This window comes from Leuciscus leuciscus, assembly GCF_965113295.1.
Source record: "Leuciscus leuciscus genome assembly, chromosome: 1".
NCBI classification, from domain to species: Eukaryota; Metazoa; Chordata; class Actinopteri; order Cypriniformes; family Leuciscidae; genus Leuciscus; species Leuciscus leuciscus.
The window spans coordinates 50,891,603-50,907,365 of record NC_138725.1 but is presented as its reverse complement, the minus strand read 5'-3'; positions in this window follow the sequence as shown (position 1 = coordinate 50,907,365).

The window sequence follows — 15,763 nt, the reverse complement described above, 5'->3', positions numbered from 1 at the left end:
GGTGCCAATAATTGTGGCCAATGTGTTTTGGAGAAAAACATTTATTTCATAATGTGATTTCCCCCCCACTTTCAATTCTTTTACTTCAATGAAAGGTTAGATTTTTGCAATTTTTGAATGAAAGATCAAAAGGACAAACAATGCAGATTTATTTTTTACAGCCATGCATTTTTGGTCATATTTACCAGGGGTGCCATTAATTCTGACCACTGTATATATTGTATTGTTCCCTAGTTGCATACATTACTTATTGTGTGGAGTGGTGGGGTCATACAAATAAAACTAATATAAATCCAATATGTTACAAAAGAGAGCAATAACGATTGAAAAACGGGCAAATTATTATGAACCAACAAATATGTTATTTATTAAATTACATGTTTTAAAATTAGTTGATTTAGTTGAGTTTTACACTGCACAGATAATGTATAAAGTATATAATAATTTACTTCCAAATTGTATTCAGATGCTGATCAAAATAAAAGAAAGTCAGTATATAAACTAAGAGGAATTAATGTTTAAAAAAACAAGGGCAAGAACTAATGCAAAAAAATAGATGCATATCTGTCAAAGGGATACAAATTGTGTGGCCTATATTTCACTCTGTAAATTCAAGAAAATGTTTAAAAACAAGGTGATAAATAATTATATAACTCAACATCATCTTAAGAGCATTGCCAAAATAAGACAAAAATAAGACAAATAAAAAGGTCTCTCTCTCTCTCTCTCTCTCTCTCTCTCTCTCTCTCTCTCTCTCTCTCTCTCTCTCTCTCTCTCTCTCTCTCTCTCTCTCTCTCTCTCTCTCTCTCTCTCTCTCTCTCTCTCTCTCTCTCTCTCTCTCTCTCTCTCTCTCTCTCTCTCTCTCTCTCTCTCTCTCTCTCTCTCTCTCTCTCTGCAGCTCGAGAATTGACAAAGACCAAGAAGAGAAAACACATTATACCTATACTAAAGTCACTACACTGGTTACGTGTCACACTGTGGTTTTCTCAGGAACAGACTGAAGACTCCGATTAAAGATGCAAACTCAGACTTTAATAGTAACTCTCTGGAACAAGCTGACAGGCAGGGAAAACACACATTAAAACACACAACTTTTATTAGTTTATAAGGCATTGCATGGATTTGCTCCAGACAATCTTTCAAAAATGCTTACAGTGAACCTATAAAGACTCTCAGATCCTCAGATTCTTTTTCTAAAAGCAGTGCTTTTAGCTGCTATGCTCCTTGCCTCTGGAATAACCTTCAAGAGAAAGTGAAACGTGCTGAAAATATTAATAGTTTTCAGTCTACATTAAAAATATATTTCTTTAGTCTGGCCTTCCTGTAATATCTTGTAAGGGTGGAATTCCTGCAGAGGTTCAAGCTGCAAGACTGCCGAATGATTAAAGAAATGTTATTAGCAATATGGTAGAAAACTGCACATTTCTTGTCTGTTCCACCCACTGCCACTTATACCAACGACGGAAATAAGCGCAGTTACAATAGCTTAATATGTGGGAGACTAGATTGTATTGCAATTTGTAGCACTTCAAAGTCAATACCAAATCAAAACTAGTTAGCACATTAGTTGTAATTGAAAAGGTTTAATGGCAAAATATGGTTATGGTTACACTATAGTTACATAGTTACAAAATAGATGTATGAGATGATGATAACTTATATTATTAATTGTACCCAGCATATTTGAAAAATGTTACCAGAGATAGAGAGAGAGAGAGAGAGAGAGAGAGAGAGAGAGAGAGAGAAGAGGAAAGAGGAGGTAAAGGAAGAGAGCCCCAAGAAAGGGACCCAGAGAATCAGAGAGCCAGAGCATAAAAAGAGACAGAGCAACAGTTTCAATCTTCTTTTATCCTTTCCTGACCATGTGACTTTAACCCAACTGTGAGACGTTTAAACGGACCAATCAGATAATTCGAACTTCCCCCACTGTACTAAAGGTGTGACAATTAATTGACCCCCAAAATACAAACATTTTGGCCTACAGGCCTAGATCACTATTAGCCCATCTGTACCTTTAGGAACTCCAAATGGTCCTTGTGGTAGAAAGAGGGGGTAGAAAAACAGTCAAGCAAATGTCTTTGTTCATTTCAAATATCTTGGATTATTTCAATTCTACAATCTTATAATGCATTTTATATATTTCATATGTTTTTCAATTTTTTTTGTTATTTTATGTCTTAGTTAATCCTCATCCTTAACTTTATTCTTATTCTTGTATTTTACTGGGTCTACTATCTATTGTATCTATTGTTTCTTTTTTGCCTGTAAAGCACTTTGAACTGCATTGATCTGTTTGCTATATAAATAAAATGTGCTTGCTTGGTAGCCATTTGTCTGCTGTCTGGTCAATTTAGCTAATCCCGCTCCTTTGCCCATTTTCAGTTATCCGGGAGTGACGCTCTGCCAAGATGGCGACAGCAGGCTCCGCCCACTTTGGTCTTCAAACATTAACTTCAGAAACCAACGGATGACATCACGGACACTACGTCCATATTTTTGTAATTTTTTTTTTCTTTTCGCCCCATAGACCTGCCTGTCCAACTGGATGACCAAACCCGGGACCTAGTCAACCTGTCGTGCCAAACTCACTACCCAGACCACTCGCTCCGTGTCTTTTATTACACCAGCCTTATAGCGAGCGGTCCAAGGCACACCAGTGGATAGTCTACGGAAAGATTTTGCAGTGTTTGTGGAGTGGGTGCTGGTATTGATCTCCATTTACCATCTGCCCAGCTGAGGAGGACATCGCTAGCCCCACTCCGCACCCAGAGACCAGCCAGCCACCAGCCATGATCAGGACGAAGATTATGAGCCCACCGCAGACGGAGAACCTGAGCCTGTAGCGAGAGACAAACCAAAGACAGAGTCTTACCAGGTTTGTGTGTCGGCTACATCGACCGTTCCTGTGGGGCTGCTCGTGGAGTTTGAGGGGATGGAGTGGATGTCCCTGCCCACATGTCCACAGTCGAGGTGATGCTGGATCCGATCTCTATGGACAGTTATGGTGTGAATGAGTTTAAAAAGGATGTATCCCTTTTTCTCCAATCCCCACTGGTCCCGCCCAGCTTAGACTTTTCTGTGTCTCCAGAATTCCCGCCCAGCCTCCCTCTCCTACCTCTCCTACCTCCTCTACCACAGCAAGCTAGTGTGTCGACACGTCCTCCGCTGGTCCCTTTCAGCACCCCAACTCATCTATCCACCCCGCTGCGCTGCATGGATGCACAATCTAGCTTCCAGTCATCAGCTCCGTCCTGGCAAGAGAATCCCTTGGCTCCATGTCAACCCTCTGAGCCCTCACTCACTCCGCCGGGGTTCGTCAGTCAGGTGTTGACCCTACTATACCACGGTCTTCCACTCCTCTGGCTGTGCTTTGTCTCTCCATCCCTTTGCCTCCGTCAGGCTCCTTCTTTCTTCCAGCATTGCCTTGGTCCTCGCTCCCTCCGGCTCCACCCCGGCCTGCCGTCTGCTCCATTCCAACTGGGACTCCTCCACCAGGGCCGTTTCTAGGCATAGGCAAACTAGGCGGGCGCCCAGGGCGTAAACAGCTTGGGGGCAAGAGTGAGAGCCCCCACCCCACCAAGAGATTTTTATTTATTTATATGTATTTTATTATTATTATTATTATTATTTCTATTATATTATATTTGCAATAAGTGCCTGTCTTTTTTGGCAAAAAGACCCCCCCGCCTCTAAATGTCTACAGTGGCATAGGTCGTAGGGCGTGAGGTGCTTGAAAGTAGCTTTTGACGCGTTCAACCCGAGTTCGAATCCGCCTTTTGCCGAACTAGCTTTTCTCCCTTTTCCCAACACATGAGATGTAAAATGTATAGCCTAGCATAAATGTCTCTAGCGGTATATTTTGCCAACCAACTAAAATCGAAACCATGAAATGGCTTTGTGACTTTATAAAACAGCAAAAGACTTTAATTAAGTATCCTATATAGCCTATATAATATGGCATTCTGTTTGTGCTGCGTGATTTAAAGAGAAGTGTGCACTTTGCTCACGCGATCAGCATTGTGATCTGGTGTTTTCTCCAAAATAAAAGCTCAAGGATTTACACTCACCTAAAGGATTATTAGGAACACCTGTTCAATTTCTCATTAATGCAATTATCTAATCAACCAATCACATGGCAGTTGCTTCAATGCATTTAGGGGTGTGGTCCTGGTCAAGACAATCTCCTGAACTCCAAACTGAATATCAGAATGGGAAAGAAAGGTGATTTAAGCAATTTTGAGCGTGGCATGGTTGTTGGTGCCAGACGGGCCGGTCTGAGTATTTCACAATCTGCTCAGTTACTGGGATTTTCACGCACAACCATTTCTAGGGTTTACAAAGAATGGTGAAAAGGGAAAAACATCCAGTATGCGGCAGTCCTGTGGGCGAAAATGCCTTGTTGATGCTAGAGGTCAGAGGAGAATGGGCCGACTGATTCAAGCTGATAGAAGAGCAACTTTGACTGAAATAACCACTCGTTACAACCGAGGTATGCAGCAAAGCATTTGTGAAGCCACAACACGCACAACCTTGAGGCGGATGGGCTACAACAGCAGAAGACCCCACCGGGTACCACTCATCTCCACTACAAATAGGAAAAAGACGCTACAATTTGCACGAGCTCACCAAAATTGGACAGTTGAAGACTGGAAAAATGTTGCCTGGTCTGATGAGTCTCGATTTCTGTTGAGACATTCAGATGGTCGAGTCAGAATTTGGCGTAAACAGAATGAGAACATGGATCCATCATGCCTTGTTACCACTGTGCAGGCTGGTGGTGGTGGTGTAATGGTGTGGGGGATGTTTTCTTGGCACACTTTAGGCCCCTTAGTGCCAATTGGGCATCGTTTAAATGCCACGGCCTACCTGAGCATTGTTTCTGACCATGTCCATCCCTTTATGACCACCATGTACCCATCCTCTGATGGCTACTTCCAGCAGGATTATGCACCATGTCACAAAGCTCGAATCATTTCAAATTGGTTTCTTGAACATGACAATGAGTTCACTGTACTAAAATGGCCCCCACAGTCACCAGATCTCAACCCAATAGAGCATCTTTGGGATGTGGTGGAACGGGAGCTTCGTGCCCTGGATGTGCATCCCACAAATCTCCATCAACTGCAAGATGCTATCCTATCAATATGGGCCAACATTTCTAAAGAATGCTTTCAGCACCTTGTTGAATCAATGCCACGTAGAATTAAGGCAGTTCTGAAGGCGAAAGGGGGTCAAACACAGTATTAGTATGGTGTTCCTAATAATCCTTTAGTTGAGTGTATTTCTTGCAAGTGAAGAAATTAGGACAAAAGTATTGTAATTTTCCTATAGTGTAATGTAAAATATACTTTTGAAATATTCATTTTCATTGATACAGTACATTTATAGGCTATATGGATTTTACTTCATAGGAATATTTATATAAATCATAAACACCAGTGATACTGTAATTTAGACTTGAGACTCTATATCATAACTAAAAAGATGTTTGAGCCCTCTTTAATGTCCAGGTACAAGTCAATGCTTTTTCTTTGTTCAATGTGCACAGTTGAAGCCGGTCGAAGCTCTTAATTTCAAACTCTCAAAGTGCACCAGATTGATGCATTTAACCTTAAAATGTACAAAATGTTCTCGCCTATAGGGTGCCAAAAAGGCTGGAAACTGCCCTGTCCTCCACTGTCATCTCCAACTCAATCAGTCATCACCATGGTGTCATTGAGCCTGCTCCTAACTGTGTTTGTCTCTTTCCTGTTCCTCGTTGCCCACCCTCCTCAGTTGGACTGTTAAGGCATGACGATGCACCTTTCTGGAGGGGGCGTACTGTAACATATATTCTCTGTTTTGATTCTGTTTTCTTGTTTGCCCTGTCATTTGTCCTAGTTTCATGGAGTGTGCCAGTTTGTTCCCTTGATTATAATTCCATTCACCTGTTGTTCAATTAATTAATTTAGCCTGTGTATACTCCCTGTTTTGTTCAGTTCTTTGTTGAGTCTCGTCTTGGTTATGATGGTGGTTGAATTTTCCCCATGATTCTTATATGTATTCTTAGGATTATTGGATTAAAGACTTTTGATTGAGCTATTCGTCTTTGTGCACTTACTTACACAGCGACTCGTGACAGTGCACAATAAAATTCAAGTACAAGTCCACATTTGCTTGCAGAGTATATGGTTTAAACAAAGTAATAATTACATGCTTGATGCAAAAATATACAAAATCAAAAAGGCTACTGTTAAACATCAAATGTCAGTGTGCATCTAGAGAAGAAAAGCATAAGGTTATTCTAACAGTTCAGTCAGGAGCTCAGAGAGGTTTCATTTTGACAGTATCACCAGGAAACACCTGCATATTTGTGGGAAGAATCTATCCGGTCTGTTAAAAACATATTACATAAACAGTCACAGTTAGCCATTTCAGTTTCAATTTTAATTGTGATATTTAGTTCAGCAAATACAATATAAAGATTGGATTTTAAATACCAACAGCTCTAAGATTATCAACTGAACAATCTCATTTACTCCAACTAAACTGTGTGTCTGTCTCATATTTTGTTTCTTTTTTGAATGGGCTTTTTTGAGTTTAACTTACTCCCAAAAGTTGACTCCCAAATCAATTGGATAAACACAGCAATTTAAGTTTACGAAATAAACCAAACAAAATTATTACAGTGTAATAGTGTAATTGTGAATGGAGATGGATTGTGAAGGTTGTATAGCAGGAAAATAATAATGATGGCATATTAGGGAAAGAGGCATCGAAATACACACACTCAATATGATAATATTCAGGAGTCATGACATGCAGTAAATTCAACAGAGATGTGCTGCAGAGTGCTGTACAAAAAGGTGCATCTCCATAGATCATGTCATATTGAGGTTTGCCCCTTAACATTGTTGTACAAGATGTAGAACATTTGGAGCCAAACTCTATTATAAAGCCCTTCTTCATTTCTTTTTTATTTAATAAAAAAAAAAAAAAAAAAATTGTAAGAAAAGCAGAAATGTTAAAGATCTCTTTATTTATTTCTGTTCTATTTCAGAATGTATATATCTTTTAGGATCTATAACTAATTGAACTGTGATGCCAGTTGGTGGTCAAGTAATAAAAAAATATTTAAAAAATGAAAAAATAAAAATAATACCTTTTTAATTTTCTTGTAGATTCTCTGTGTGAAGCCTTAAGGTGAAACATGATGATGAAAAAGAGAAACACATTATGGATAAAGTGATCATTAATTTACAGATTTTTATGACATTTTTGTTGTGAACTAAAATACTGTGCCCCACTGCCCGTATACACAGAGTGACAGTCCATAACAAAAACAGACCTCTCACAAGAAAGCTTTTCATCAGATCCTGGTGAAGCATTGTTCCAGTCTATATTTTGAGTCTGCTTGCAGAGTATGCTTTAAACAAAGTAAAATATTATTTTTGATTCTAAACATATAAAATAACAAGGTTATTGTTAGAAACCAAATGGAAGTGAGCCTCTAGAGAAGAAAAGCATAATGTTATTTTAACAATTGGATTCACTATAGTGATAATTCATTTACAGATGCTTCTGATATTTTTGTATTTGACTGAAATACTGTGCCCCCGTCATACACAGAGAGACAGTCCATCACAAAAACAGACCTCTCACAAGAGAGCTATTCAGTCAGATCCTGGTATCAGAAAATAAACATTTATCTTTAAGATTAGCGATCATTAAATTTTCATATGCCAATGCCACTATTTATTAATATACCAGAAAGAGCTAGTTTGAGTGTTTATATTAAAATGTGGGTATAACTTAAAAATTTAAACTTGAGATTTTTAAAATAATAATCTAAAATGACACTCTAAGATTTGCGGTCCCAATATGCCTCATTTCAATGACCCAGTGCTGAGGGAGAAAGTTATCCCATCTCACTTTATTGGCACTTTTGTCTGAGTATATATAGTAAGAATATGAGGCGAGTTACACAGAGTTAACCAATAAGAGTTTACCTTTCATCATATACTGTAGGAATACATTGAATAACAAGTCCATATATGGTCAGTTTCTGGCTACCACAAGCACATCTGCAGCCAAGAGGACCCTATACTGTGTTAGAATAGGGAGAATAGGAGACCATTCCTCATCCTAACCTAGAGGTCCACATAATGAGGAACAGATGTTGCCAGTGCCTTCTTAGAGAGCAAAGAAATCCTTCTGTCATATTCTACCGTCCTAGAATTCTTTCAGACGCCATAAAACAATTATACACTAATTTGTCAAGGACTGTTTTAAGAGGTCATTGTTAATTGTAAGGGGTTTATGAAATGAAATGTTTCACTGTGGCCATTCCATGCACAGTGATGCATGCCACCTCAAATTCTCCTCATGCAACAGGCTTTACAACAACCTCTTGATGGACTCAGCACATTTTAAATAAAGGTATAAGAATTTAAAATGTTTAAAGGCATATTTGAGATGTGCAATGCCATTATTATGCCATGAATTTATTTAAACTAGAAATGTAGCCAATAGACTAAGCTGTGGCCCATTACAGATGAAAAGGTTTTTACGATTAACCAATTTTTGTGTCTTGGACAGAGGTTTTTGTCATAACTTGTATCACTGTGGCCGCTGTATTGCACAATGGTCCAGACCATATCAAATACTTATGTTTATTCATGGGCCGCTTAAGATTTTTACCATCCCTTCAAATAGCCTACTTGAAATGTCAATATAAGCATAGACCAGCCTGGTCTCATTGTTAATACGTAGGTATTAATACGTAATTTTCAAAGATAGAAAACTTACTTTTTTGTACGTTTGGATGTATACTGAAACGTATAATATGGACGTATCTGCAGCGTTTAAACGTAACATTATTACGTTTTTACAGCTAAAAAACATAAACTATTTACAAATATTTCATATCAGAAAGATCTGTATAATTTCCTTTTTACCATTTTATAGATTATAAATGTAAGATCCCTTAACCCTACTCCCACACGGTCCACACCTAAACATACCCATTTTTTTGACAATATTAAAAGGATAAAATGGACAGATATGTGTAGGGAAATGGCAGTTTTATTGACAATATAGCATTCAAAAATAGTTTGAGCCACTAATCCTACCCCTAAACCTAACAATTTCTTAAAACTAGGTAGGCTACAATTTTAAAGAAAAACGTACTCGGTTACCTAACGTAATCTCGGTTCTCTCTAGAAGAGGGAACGAGTATTGTGTAAGTTGCTTACGCTAAGGGTAAAGTTGTCTTTCTCGAGATCTGAAGCCAAAAAATTATCCTTAATTTTGTATTTATTGTCAACGCAGTGCGGCAGCCAGCAGACCATAGCAGGCTGTATAAGCGTGCTCATTGGCTGTCCTGCGGCAACTGCAGCAGCCTACCAGTGAGCCCTGCGTGACGTCACGCCCAATGCCTCCACGCACCTCAGCCCGCCAGAATGGGTGTGGTTAGCGTGTATAAAAGAAGGGCTCACAGGCTGAAATTCTGGTTTTCATAGACTGAAGCGAATAAGCTCGTGGCGCGACATAGCAGGTTATACGCAATACTCGTTCCCTCTTCTAGAGAGAACCGAGGTTACGTTAGGTAACCGAGTACGCTTTCTTACGAGAGGTTCTCTCGTATTGCGTAAGTTGCTTACGCTACGGGAACCCCTTGTCAACGCCGTGCGCGCCGAGCATCCACTGCATGAGTCCCAGGAAAACCCGGGGAACACAACATGCTCCCATCGCGGGGCTATGAGGAGCACTGAGTGGCGCGTTTCCCTGATCCTCTTGATTACCTGTGGTAACAGCGAGATCGGGGGGAAAGCATACAGCGGGCGGCTGGGCCAGGTTTGGGCCAGCGCGTCCTCTCTTTTTGAGAAAAACGTTGGGCAGTGAGCGTTGTCCTTTAACGCAAAGAGGTCGACTTCCGCTCTGCCGAACAAGCGCCACAGTAGCTGGACTGTCTGAGGGTGCAGGGACCATTCTCCCGGGGGAATGTTGTCTCTGGACAGACTGTCTGGACCGACATTCAGGTGGCCCGGCATGTGCGCGGCTCTCAGCGAGGCATTCTGTCAGTTTGCAGAGATTCCTGGATCTGACACCGCCCTGTCGGTTCACGTAGGACACCACAGACATGTTGTCCGAGCGGACTAGCGCATGGTGGTCCCATATATGTGGGAGGAAGCGCTTGAGCACGTTCTTGACCGCTATCATCTCCAAACAATTTATGTGGAGGCATTTCTCCTGGTCTGACCACAGGCCAAAGACCGGTTTGCCCTCGAAAAGAGCGTCGAGATAACTTTTCGGTGCGAGACGGCTCCCATTGTGACTCCCCGCTGGTACCAGTCGGCCGCTAACCAGGGTCTCAGTGCTGAAACGCAGCTCTGAGTCACTCTGATTCGAATGCCGCCGGACGCCCAGGCTCGGTGAGGCACTCGAGCGTTCAACCAGCGTTGTAGTGGGCGCATACGCAGTAGACCCAGCTGAAGCACTGCTGCAGCTGATGCCATACAACCCAGCATCCTCTGAAATGTTTTTAGAGGCGCGGCGCTGCCCAACTGGAAAGACGCGGCCAGGTGTCGGACACGGCGCGCACGCTGTGTCGACAGCCGGGCCGTCATTGCCACAGAGTCCAGTTCCAAACCTAGAAAAGAGGTTGACTGACTGGGCAGTAACAAGCTCTTGGTCCAGTTGACCGTGAGACCCAGGCTTTCCAGGTGGCTGAGAAGCACTGTCCTGTGAGAGATGAGTTCTTCCTCTGACTGTGCTAGAATCAGCCAATTGTCCAAATAGTTCAAAATTCACATGCCCTGACCTCTCAGGGGAGCGAGAGCCGTGTCCATGCACTTCGTGAATGTACGGGGTGCTAAAGACAGGCCGAACGGCAGGACGGTGTACTGATATACCCGACCGTCGAAGGTGAATCTCAAGAATGGCCTGTGACGGGGTACTATCTGGATCTGAAAATAAGCATCTTTCAGATCGAGGGAAATAAACCAGTCCCTCGGGCGAATCTGCGCGAGGATCTGTCTGGTTGTGAGCATTTTGAACAGTCTTTTCATAAGAGCTTTGTTCAAATATCTCAGATCCAAAATCGGTCTGAGAGCTCCATCCTTCTTGGGCATGAGGAAGTAACGGCTGTAAAAGCCTGACTCGCTCAGAGAAGGGGGTACCGGTTCTATAGCCCCTTTGCACAGAAGTTTTACTATTTCTGCACGAAGTAGGTGTGCTACTTCCCCATTCACTCTCGTCTCGGTCAGCGCTTGAAAGCGCGGGGGACGGCGAGCGAACTGCAATGAATAGCCTTCTCTTACTGTGCTCAGCACCCATTCTGACGCCCCTGGAATAGCTTCCCACGCTCTGTGAGAGACACGGGGTTTATAGTGCTTTAGTGTAGGGGTGAACAGAAAAGTGGGCACATTTTCTACATTTGAAACACATGTAGCGTGAGCCGGAAAACCAGACATAATGCTCTTTTTGAGATTTCTCTGGGTCGCCGTGATACCCCTTCTCGGCGGTGCCGTCAACCTGTGAGAGCGCCGAGAAGGCATGGGAAGAAACTGTGGCAGGAAGGGTGCAGTCCTGGATGCGGGTGTTCGGCGGCGGTGATGAAGAAAGCAGCCGTCGAGTCTGTTCGGTGCTGGCTCTTTCGGCGGTGACCACTCGAGGCCAAGCTGGTCAACGGCCTTAGTGAGGAGGCGCAGAAGTTCTGCATCCTCGCCGGCTCGAGTACGGCCGGATTCCTGGACTGACGAGGAGGCGGTGGACCATTCCTCGCTGTCAGAGGCCAGGATAGAGCAGCTGTCAGCGGCGGCGTCCTCATCCGCTTCATCCCCTGAAGCGCCGGCGGCGCGGGCGAGTGCCGGTGGCTGCGCGGCCGGGAGGGGGGGGGGGGTGGTGGCGAAGAGGGAGAGAGAGAAGTTCGAGGGAAAGGTTCTGGCGAGCTCTTAGGCGCCACATCGGTCTCCGGTGGTCTCTGGGAGCGGCGCTTCTTTCTGCACGGCCCAGCAGAGACAGGCGGAGCAACATCTTCGTCGAAAGCTTCATGTCGAGCCCGCAGGGTCGAAATTGAGAGCTCTTCGCACTCAGGGCAGCCACCCGTAGAGAGTGCGGTGGCGGCGTGCTCGCGGCCCAGGCAGAGAGCGCAGATGAGGTGGCGGTCTCCATTGCTGAGCGGGGCTTGGCACGAGCCGCAGGAAAAGCGAGGCATTTTGACAAAAATGCCTCGTGCTCTTTTAGAGAGAGAGAGAAAGTGTGTGTTGCAGCGGCGAACACACACAGCAGAAAAGGATATGTCGCCGGATGGCGCAGCAGGCACGGATGGCTGAAGGCGGCGACGCTTCCTAAGCTTGCTGGTCGCTGAATTCAACGGCGGCGGCTCTCAAGATCCAGCGATGCGAAGAGCTTCGCTAAAGACATGAAAATCAGAATTTCAGCCTGTGAGCCCTTCTTTTATACACGCTAGCCACACCCATTCTGGCGGGCTGAGGTGCGCCCTCATGGGGCGTGACGTCATGCAGGGCTCACTGGTAGGCTGCTGCAGTTGCCGCAGGACAGCCAATGAGCACGATTATACAGCCTGCTATGGTTCGCTTCGCTCTGTGAAGGCGCGCGCGCTTCTCCATTTCAAATGTAGCACACCGACTTAAACACGGCATGTCTCAATCTGTGACGAAGCATGCGAGAGCCAATGAGCGTTTGATATCACTGCCGTAAAACATGTCGTAATGCTTCGGGCACAATTTTTGAATTTGAATTCACTAAGAGCGCGGGATTTGACGTTTACAGTCTCTGCTGAGAAATGGAGATGAAGATCGCTGGATAAAGGGCTGAATTTGCATCTGTTTCTTGCAAACAACATATGGATTCTAAAGATTTGGGTTAAATCAAGCTAATAAAATTTATGTCTTTTGTGAATTTACCCTACCGTTCAAAAGTTTAGGGTCAGTCAGATTTTTTATGTTTTTAAAAGAAGTAGGTAGAGTGGGGGAAAACGCCCCCCTGCAAAACGCCCCCCACCTAAAATTCCCAAAATAACAACTAGAGATAGTTAAGATACATTTTTACTGTTGCTATGCACTACTTTGATAACAGGGATATACAAATCTCTACGGAGAAGCTGATACCAGTGACATATTTGAAGAGAAGAGGATTACATGTTAAATGCTATAATTTTCAGATATTAGTAAACAAGTGTTTAAGAGAATATTGTTCTGCAGGATATCGCAGTGATGTATGATAGATGAATAGTGAAGTCTGTAGTTTGAGATCATATGGTATTTATAAGGAATATAATTATATAAAAATTTTTTTTTTTTTTTTTTTTTTTAAGTCATAGCTTGTGGGGTAAAACAGCCCCCTATGCTGAGGGGTAAAACGCCCCCAGGGGGCATAGTTTCTCTCTATCATAATTACTATAATAACATATTTCTGTCTATCAAATCCTTTGTTTTACACTTAATGCAGTATAAATAGGTGGTAAAATCAAAATATTTGAACAAAACATGAAAAGATTACCTCAAGTGAGCATTAGCTAGCTAGCTAGCTACCACAGTTAGCTCACTGATGGAAGGTAGTTCAATTTGGCTATATATAATATATATATATATATATGAAGCAAACTGGTTGGTATAAGAAAGGGGGCATTTTACCCCACCTTGGGGGGCGTTTTACCCCACCGCTTTGTACAAAAATATTTTCAGTCAAAATACTAATTAATTATGAAGGCTGAGCAATTTTAATATTTGGTAAATAACTCCTGCCATAGTCACTCAAAACCGGGATGGCAATTCTAGTCACATTTATGTTTTGTTTCACTGTATTGTCACATTTTCCTTAAGGGGGGCGTTTTCCCCCACTCTACCCTATCTCCTGCTCACCAAGGCTGCATTTATTTGATTCAAAATACAAACAAAAACAGTAATATTGTGAAATATTATTCCAATTTAAAACAACTGTTTTCCATTTTAATATAGCCAAGTCTTCTAGCCTGGCTAACGTCAGACCTCTTTCTCATTGAGACTCGCAAGGCAGCAGGGGGAAACCCAGGCTACCAGTCTTCAGTGTCACATGATCATTCTAATATGATGATTCGATGCTCAAGAAACATTAATTATTATTATCAATTTTGAAAACAGTTGTGTACAATATTTTTTTCAAAATTCTTTGATGAATAGAAAGTTCAAAAGAACCGCATTTATCTGAAATCTAAAGCTTTTGTAACATTAAACACTACCGTTCACAAGTTTGGGGTCAGTAAGAATTTTTTTTTTTTTGGGGGGGGGGGAAATAAATAAAATAAATCAATACTTTTATTCATCAAGGATGAGTTAAACTGATCAAAAGTTACAGTAAAGACATTTATAATGTTAGAAAATATTCTATTTTAAATAAATTCTGTTCTTTTGAACTTTCTATTCATCAAAGAATTTTGAAAAAAAATTGTACCCAACTGTTTTCAACATATATAATAATAATGAATATCAAAGAATTTTGAAAAAAATAATTTTTACACAACTGTAGGATCATGTGACGCTGAAGACTGGAGTAATGATGCAGAAAAATTCAGCTTTGATCACAGAAATAAATTACAGTTTAAAATATATTAAAATGGAAAACAGCTGTTTTAAATTGGAATAATATTTCACAATATTACTGTCACAGAACGCTCACTTACGCCACCCTCTGGTTTCATTCGCTCTCTCTCCCCTGAATATTAGTACTACATCTCCCAGCACTCCCTCCGTCATTATCACCTTCCATCCCTGCCTAGTTTCTCTGATCACCATTATCACTGTCACCTGATCATCTTCCCCTTTATCTGGACTGTGTCTTCCGCTGTTCTGTGCGAAGTCTTGTTTTGCTCTGCGGATATTTCCAAGCATTCTCTCCCACTGCCGTGGATTCCTGTACCTTGGTCTTTGCCTGTACTCTGGACTCTGTGATACTTTGCTACCTGCCCCGACCTCTGCCTGTGTCTGACCTTGAGTATTGGATTGTCCCTTTTATTACTGCTGTTCTCAGTGTATGTCTGCCTACCTGTATTTCCTACCCGTGTTAATAAACTCTTGCAAATGGATCCCTCTGCCTCAGCCTCAGCATTACAGAAGACTTCGCCACTGCAAGATCCAGCAGACTTTCATCACTTGGCCAACGAAGTCTCAGCGCAAGCTTCTGAGCTGGTCTCTCATCGTCAACAGCTGGTTAAATTGACTTCACTCACTGAGGAGCTCGTGAGGTCTGTGCAGACATTAACCCCGCAGGTTGCAGCCGCGAATCAGGCGCAGACAGCCGCTGCATCTGATCCTTCTCCGCCAGCTGTGAGTTCCTCTCCTAGTAATCCCAGAATGTCACTGCCTGAGAAGTTTGATGGATCACCAGCCACCTGTAAAGGATTTTTATTGCAATGTGAGATCTATTTCAGTCAGTCCCGAGAGCATCATACCGACCCAGAGCCGGATCTTTTTCGTATGCTCGCTTCTGACTGGAAAGGCGCTAGAATGGGCAACGGCGATGTGGACTGGAGGTCAGCTTTCCTCTCTCACCTATGATGTGTTTAAGACTCGTTTCAGAGAGGTGTTTGAACATCCCGCGGGAGGAAGGGACCCGGGGGAACTGCTTCTGTCCTTACGCCAGGCTAACTCGTTGGCGGCGGATTACACGCTCACCTTCAGAACGCTCGCTGCACAAACGGGTTGGGGTGACGGACCGCTTAAACTCTTATACCGAAAAGGACTTAATGCGGATCTCCAGGGAGAGCTGGCTTGCCGTGATGATG